A 7,965-nucleotide genomic window follows, 5' to 3' on the forward strand; every position below is an offset into this window, starting at 1 on the left:
TGTTAGACTCTAAGACAGCGAGTAAAAATGTCACCTTTCACCCTACCTGCAATCAGAAGAAAAAAGCCAACCTTAAGTTTTGCCACCTGCTTTGAAATTCAGAAAAGGCACCAACGTCAACCCCACAAATGCCAAGATATGTAATAGTTACACAGAACTTCCCATGGCACTTGAAGGGAAAGGGAAACCAAAGTTTCCATTGCCTTATCGAAGAATTACTGCAAAATATAATTTATCAGCCAAATGAGAAGAGCTAGAAGGCAGTAAATACTCATGATTATTCTCTGGATTTGCAGAAGTCAGTAGCAAAACTTCCATTGATTCAAGCACCCATGCCTTCACTAGAAAAGAAGGGAATGTAGAGTTGGAGGAGGAGCTTTCTGCTTTTGAATTTTCACTGGATAATTAGTTAAGCTTCAATAATTTTCAATACAGGTCGTAACTGCTTCAAAGGGCTATGCTCACATGATCAATGTCTTTTGCAGACAGTGTTGCACCACAGGGAATAGTCAACATAATTATGTGGAAGAGTTTGGCTCGAATTTATAGTTCTGAGAGCTCAGGTTAAGAGAGATTAGATTTCAGAGTTGTCTAAATCAGGTGCCTAGAATTGCCTCTTTTTTCTTAGCCTTTTGTAAAACAAAATAATGACAAAAAAATAATTTTTGCTCATAGAGGGCTGCACACTTTCCAGCACTGCTTGAAGTTCTCTGACTGACACTGCTCTGAGACATTTCAGTACAAGTAGCAAAGGCCAGAGGAGTTCTCACTTGAATATCCTTTACCCTACAGAAGTTCTCTCCACTTGACTGCACCCGCTGGAGTGATGGAAAAAACACTTTTTACCATAGGCAAGAGCAATGAAGTTGGCAGCTAGAACTGATGTGTATGATACTGCCTGTCCTGGGAGGCTGTTTCCAGGGCTTCAGTGTTTGCCAGATGTCAGCTGCTGAGGCAGAGAGCTCCCACACAGGATGTCTCTCTTCAGCTGAATTTTTGGTGTGAAGTTTTCACCAAAAACAGGTCCCCACTTTTTTCAAACTGAGACCATGGAAAATGTTACAGTCTTCTCAAGAGTTCTCGTTAAGAATCTCTAGCAGCTCTTTCTTTGGGGCACAGATTTGAAATGCACGGTTAGTGGATTGTCTGGCCCCAGGCATAGGATTTGGTGATTGTACAGAAGTGAGTACACCCTCTCCTGTATTCTTACAACTCTCTTTATTGATGAACTGGAAAAAGCTGGATTTGAGCATAGAGTGATAAGAAAAGCAAGGAGAATTACAGGAACAGAATAAAAGCAACTGGGTGAATGTGGCAGAGGGAGTCAAACAGCCAAAGAAGAAAAGGGCCTATTTGCCCAGAATGGACAGATTTAAGAAGGGAAAAAAAAAAAAAAAAGGAGAAAAGTTCAAGGTGAAAACATTTGTAACAACCAGAAACCCAAATTATAGGGCTTAGAGCTGATACTAGATTTCTGTACCAGTAAGACAATTCTTTCAGACATTAATAAGCACCACATGTTTTAAAAGCTGTTCAACAAGAGGTAGAAACACACTACCAGTATCATTTACTCCACAAACTCTGGATATGGATGTATGTGCTTCAAATGCTGGCAGTATCAAGGTTTAAACCACAATGATGACTCAATAGAATATCAGTACATCTCTGAAGGACAAATTAACAAGAAGAACAAAAAGGTATCCATGCACTCCCTCTGGATGTGTGAGTTCCTGTTTTAAAGGGCAGGAATATAGGAAAGAGATAAATTTTTAAAGTTGAGAAATGAGGAATCAAATAGAAACCATGCAACCTTGCTCTGGCACAGCAGACTCCTGAGCTGTACTGCTGACACAGAAGAAGGGAACCCCAAACCCAGCATCTGGATTGAGTCCTTTCTACCACCCTAACATCACTAAAAGAGCTCCTCAGTCATCTTTCCCCAAACTGAAGACTTTTTAGCAGTGATATTTTACCACAGAAACTAAGGAACTTTCTGTAAGGCTTTTTTTCCCCATTCCTATTATATATTTAAGGCTATTATTTCATATTTTGGGCATCACTTAAATCCTCAAAGCCATTTCCTATCAGATTTTATCCATTCCCTACTGCCCTTTGAGGTACCTAGTTCTCCTAGAAGCCTACATTTTTATTGATAAAATCTCCATGTCACTGACACATCTGCTGCCAAATATGCACCATATGCTTCTCTTTCTCTCCAGGCAAAACAGTTACCTGAGCTGTGAAGTTACACAGTGCAGTATCATTTCATGAGTCTTTTGCATCAGGAAAATATTATTTATAACTGTTTTCCTTACAGAATCTAATAATTATCCTAATAGGCATGTTTCTATCAGTAAATTAAGTCCAGTGAAAACACACGGTACATGCATGACTAGAGAGCTCTTAATTAACTTTCAGATAATTAAACCCCTTTCAGATGATTAACCCAATTTTGGGATTTATATGGACACTGTAAAAAAATATGCCAGGAGGTAACAAAAACATTATGAATATTCATTCCTAAATTGCTCATCACAAACCACTACAGAGGCCAGGAGACATCCCACACTGTCAGTCTTCTGCGGCGACTTGTATTATCAAGCTTGCCGAAAAGATACCTTTTATACAGTAACCAGACTTTAACAGGGGTAAGAAAATGTTGTTATTATTCATACTAGTTTCTTGTTTCTTATACTGAAGCTGTTCTTATCTTAAATGTATACATTTTTCCAAATTTATTAAACCTAATTCAGTTCTGATGCCATCCCTGACCCAACTGGCACAGTGTAATTAGTGAGTGCAATTTTTATATACAGATACTGCAACAGATGGTAGACTCAGGATTTATACTTTGAACTAGCACAAAATATTTAATTAAAGTGTGATTTCATTCAAAACAACCCAACCCTGGCATAATAAATCTTATACTTGAATGGGAAGTTGATGAACTGGACACATATACATCACCAATATTATTTCAATACCTTTACAGCAATTTGTTTTAAAATCTTATATCTGAAGTAAACTAAAACTGAATATTTCACCAATACTAATCTTCTTCAAAAGATAAGGAAAACATGAAAATATATTCAGTTCTATTCAGGATTCACAATACAAGCTAATGAAATTCAGTCCAATAATAGGGTCACTAATGCAGGCAACCTCCTTTCCTGTAGCCTCCGTGTCTACTCAAAGTACAGTTCTGTCATTCCTGAATTAGGCACATAAATAGAGTAGAAAAAATAAAAGAATAAGACGGATCAAGTCAGGTTTCAGTTGCCTCTGAAATAATTTTTACAATTCCCACCATGTATTTTTTTTTAAATCTTTTTTTAATTAACTACAGCACAGAAGCAAACAAGCACTAAATCCATTGAAATCCTCAATCCTCCACCTAAGGAGTGATACTTTTCCAGATCTGATAGACTGAAAACATCACCCCAGACCTAAACTAATTTCAAATTAGTGAGGAAGTTACTGCTGTTACCAGGGAAAATCAATGAGGCACAAGCTCTCTGCAGCATAACGAAGTTACTAACAGAGCTAGCAAAAGCAGAACTCAAATGCAGATCTTGCAGTTCTACTGAAACAGGGTATACCGACATTCTCCCCACACAAATAGAGCAGTTTGGTAAATTAGTTAATAGGAAAACTCTGCTAATGTATGATGGGTATTCCTTTTCAGAAGAAGCCTTGTCTAAGTCAATACCAGGTAGCTAAGAAGCTGGATGTACAAGGATTTCCTCTGGCCAGAAACAATGTAGTTGACATATGAGATCTTCCTAAGGATGTCCATGTGATTTTAACTTCCCTAATTTTCTCTAAATGAAAGGAAAAAGAACACCAACAAAAAATACACCAAAAAAACACTCTCAAAAGAAACTCCAGGCTATTATTACTACTATGTTTAATTGCTGTCCAAGCAATATTTCAGCAACTGTTGAGTAGCAACATACTACCAACTGTGGTTTGGCAATTACAGAGACATGGTTATCCAAGAGTATTCAGCTATTCTTATGTGGCTATGCTGCTCTTTGCCTCAGAGGAGTGCTCCTCCCCAGCACATTTCCTGGTAGCGTGGAAAAGCTCACTCTTTGTTTCTGTCAAACCCTCTTCTTCTGACAAGTGGAGGACAGTTCCAGCATTTCCAATTTGAGCATTGAGTTGTCTTCACCTTATTTGAACCCAATTTTCTTTTTGTTTCCATATTATTTTCACTGCTAGCCTCCTCTGAGGATCATTTTCAATAACAAGACCCATATGCCCATATGCCAGGGTTTAACAGCTAAATGGAGTGAGAAAATCTTCAATTAGCTGAAAGTGATTTCAGCCAGGTAGGCTGAGAAATGTCTACTGACTGAAAAGCTGCAAAAGCTAATGTATCAGTCATTACATTTTCTAATTATTAAATTCAAGCTGAACACAAAATATTTTGTACCATTAATCAAAAAACAAAACAAACAAACAAAACCCCAACAAAACAAAACAACCAACCAAAAAATGAAAACCAACAAAACCAAGAGTAATAAAGCCAATTATTCAAATACTGGAATTGTTTTGGATAGTAGGAGACCCAGTCATGTTAAGACAGTGGTAATGAATCACTGCACTAAATCAAACAAACTGTCCAGCTTCCAGCATCAAATAACTGCTTGCATTTTGGGTGTATTAAAAGAAATACTCTTATTCTCAGTGATCACTTACAAGCAGTTTCACAAGCAGCCTTTGCAAACTTTCCTTGACATTATTAGGAAAATGACAAAGAACAGAGAGGGGATTTTAAATACATTTAGATGAACAATTACCTGATAGCCTTTTCCAAAACAGAAATAATCCTTCTCAGTATGGTTTATAATTATTTATATTGCAGTAATGTTTAGAGATTTAGTCACAGCACAGATTCCCTTTGTGCTAGACACTGTACAGGAACAAAAAGACAATCCTTGTCTTGAAGAACTTACAGGCAAGCACGTGGTTATTTGCTAGACAATGCATTTTAGACCATAATTGCCTCATTTGTTCCAACCCTGATCATCTCTCATCTTTCTTAATGGAATCAAGGTATTGACATTGCAGTTGCTGGGTACAGAGTATGGATTTATGAGACCATATGCACAGTTGTAATGGGAGGGCTGCAGTTATTGTTGAATTTTTGATTTAGAAAGCATATAACTTCTTTGGTTTTGATATACTAAGCAGTAACTGACAAGTCAGGTACTTTTCTCTGAAAATATTTAATAGACAAAGCTTATTCAGCTTCGCTGGCCATGAGCTTCTGTGCATTAAGCCATCTGCTTTTATGGAAGAACGGGAGAGGAAAGAAAGCAGGTCAGTTGTCAGTAGATAGAAGTCAAATAAAACTCAGTTTGATTAAGTAGAATGTGAAAATATAAGTTAATTGAGACAAAAGCAAATTAGAGTAATTGTCTACTGTCACTTCTGAACATTACGGCTTATCATTAATGCACACCATATCTGTGCAAGAGCACCCTCAATCCTTGCCTGCAATAGCTGCACATTGTAATTTTTATTATTGCCTCAGGGGTTTACTAAAACTTTTCCTTGGCAAAGCAGCAGAATTTCAACAAAATTATGTCTAATCACATTTCTTAACTCCAGTCAAAGACTAATTTGTCCTGTTCTGTTTATCATTGCAGAAGATACAAATTTCATCTCTTAATTGTGTTCTCTTTTGTTCTCTCTACTGATTCCAGAAGCAAATGACATTCTTTTCTTAAACAGAATTGAAAAACCTTTGTTTCCATGATATTCAAGAGGAGTTGTTCAGTCACTTTCACAGAAGTCGGAATTTCCTCATGAGCTTGAAATATGGCAAATTTGTGGTTAATTCTTTAAATTTTCTCTAAATCAATTTATTCTATTTTTTTCTCTTTTCTCTAAATTCTTTACAGTTAAAGACAAATCATGTTTTAATCAATCTTAGTTACAGAGAGCACATATTTTTTACAAGCTGATGTCGTCTCTCAGGACATTTTTACTTCACCAAGGAAATTCTCCCTTTTGTCAGTACAGAAAACACTACTCACCACTGCCCATCTTCTTCTGCTTTACTCTATCCTTCATCAAATCATACTCTCAAATGGGAGTACTGGCACCCTCCTGAGTAATCCTTCACGTCTTGTCCTTAAAATTCTCTACTCTTGCATTTAACTGTGGAGAAGAATAAGGTCACGAGAACTTTAAAAAGAAAAGAAAAGAAAAGCAAAACCCACAACAACACTCTACACTGTTAGATTTCTAAGTCAGTTTCTGCAAGAAAAAAACCTGCTCTTTTATTGGCTTTGCAAAGGAATTAGCATGCAATTGAACGTCATCATCTTTGCCAAGCAAATAGCTGTAGATATACATTAAACACTCCTAAGTCTCTTCAATCCCATTTAGTCTCCACCTGTCTCTCGAACTGAGCATCCCATTCAGGCAGAAGCACAAATCCACACTGAGTAATAGAGAATACAAATCTGTGTATTTCAAACACACAACTTTTGCCTCGCTGTTCTCACTCTTTGCATGAAAAGTACAAAGAGAGTCAAGAGATGGCAAAACAGACACCAGTCAAACACAGCTGCATTTAGCTTAAGAAATAGATGTTTTCCACAAGTTTTCTTGCTTTTACAGGCTCAGCCATATGGACAAAGCAGAGGTTGACTGGTTCTGAATACAAGTATTTATATGTATTCTTGTGCATATTTCACTGTATATAGGTATATATGCTGCTGCATGCCAGACAACTTCAGAGCAGAAAAAGACAGTGTTCAGTACCCAGTGTGGTGTTAATCCTCTTTTGAATCAGATGTGAGTTTTGAATCTGTCACTCATCATAGATATATTCACAAACATATGTGATGCATTTGCTGCTTGTACAAGAAATATTCTACCTGAACAACAGAAGTCAGAATAACAGCAGTGGGATTGTTCATAAAATAGCTCATTATTTTACAGAAATTTTACCCCACAACCCATAGCATCTTTCTCACATATTTTCATATGGCAAAATACATCTGAACACCTAAGTTCTAGAAAGTTCTTCCTGAAACATGTCACTCAGGACTTAGAATCTTTCAAAGTCATGAAAAGCAACACTGCAGGAAGCAGCCAAAGATCATGGTTTTCCTTCTGCTCCCTAGGGGCTCCTCTATTCCCTGGGCTTCACAGACAGACCCAACCATGATGCCAAGCCACAATTGCCAGGCCTCCATCCCTTCACCTCCATCCCTTCACCAGGACAATGGGGTACCAGGCATTCCCCTGCTCCTTCTCCTCACTGACACACAGCGCTGTTTTTCCAGTGTTGAAAGTAATGGACCTAATTAATGGTGAGCCCATTAGCTGCACTCCTTCTGCCTTTGTTTTCTGCCTGCAAACTTATCAGTAGATGCTACACCTCCAACAACACCCCGTTAAAAAAACCCCATGATTTTAAAAAAGAAACATGATGTAAAATAAAAACAACTTACCAAACACCACCAAAAACTGCTGCTCTTTGTGGCTAATTGCTTACTTTATGCTGGGGTTACATTAAGGTGACAGGGAACCTGGGGGTACCAGTAGGACCTGCTGGGACACCCATGGCCACTTCCCACCCACCCACAGTCCTGGGGCAATGAATCCATTCCCCTCAGAGGTGTGCGGTGCTCTGGCTGGGGCTGTGGGAGAGATGCCAAGCCCTGCTCTGCCACCCCGGGGGGAGCCCTGGCCCCCACTACACCCTGAAGGTTTCCTGCAGTTATAACTTTTTGAAAAGTATGACTCATATGTCTCAGAGTTGTAGCTTTGCCCCGCTTTTAGAATTTTTGTTTTCATTAATTAATTCCTTCATCAATTTGCTGCTGTGCTGCCCCAAGCGATGGCTGTCATGAGGTCTTGAAAACTGAAGAACATACAGGGACTCCTTGTTCCTCGAAGTCTGAAGCCAAAGAGGCATCTCCTAGCAGTAACTGTGGCTTT

The 7,965-nt window shown here is 38.3% G+C and overlaps 1 protein-coding gene across 1 annotated transcript in view; it reads right to left on the bottom strand.

Moving 5' to 3' along the window:
* The window catches only part of SPATA13 (spermatogenesis associated 13), a 170,109-nt gene extending 163,964 nt beyond the window's left edge, over positions 1-6,145 (bottom strand). Inside the window, exon 1 of the mRNA XM_019286422.3 lies at positions 6,048-6,145. The gene's annotated coding sequence lies outside the window, so the exon portion shown is untranslated. The remainder of the gene's footprint in view (positions 1-6,047) is intronic.
* Between the last annotated feature and the right edge of the window lie 1,820 nt (positions 6,146-7,965).

This window comes from Corvus cornix, chromosome 1, assembly GCF_000738735.6.
Source record: "Corvus cornix cornix isolate S_Up_H32 chromosome 1, ASM73873v5, whole genome shotgun sequence".
Taxonomy (NCBI): Eukaryota; Metazoa; Chordata; class Aves; order Passeriformes; family Corvidae; genus Corvus; species Corvus cornix.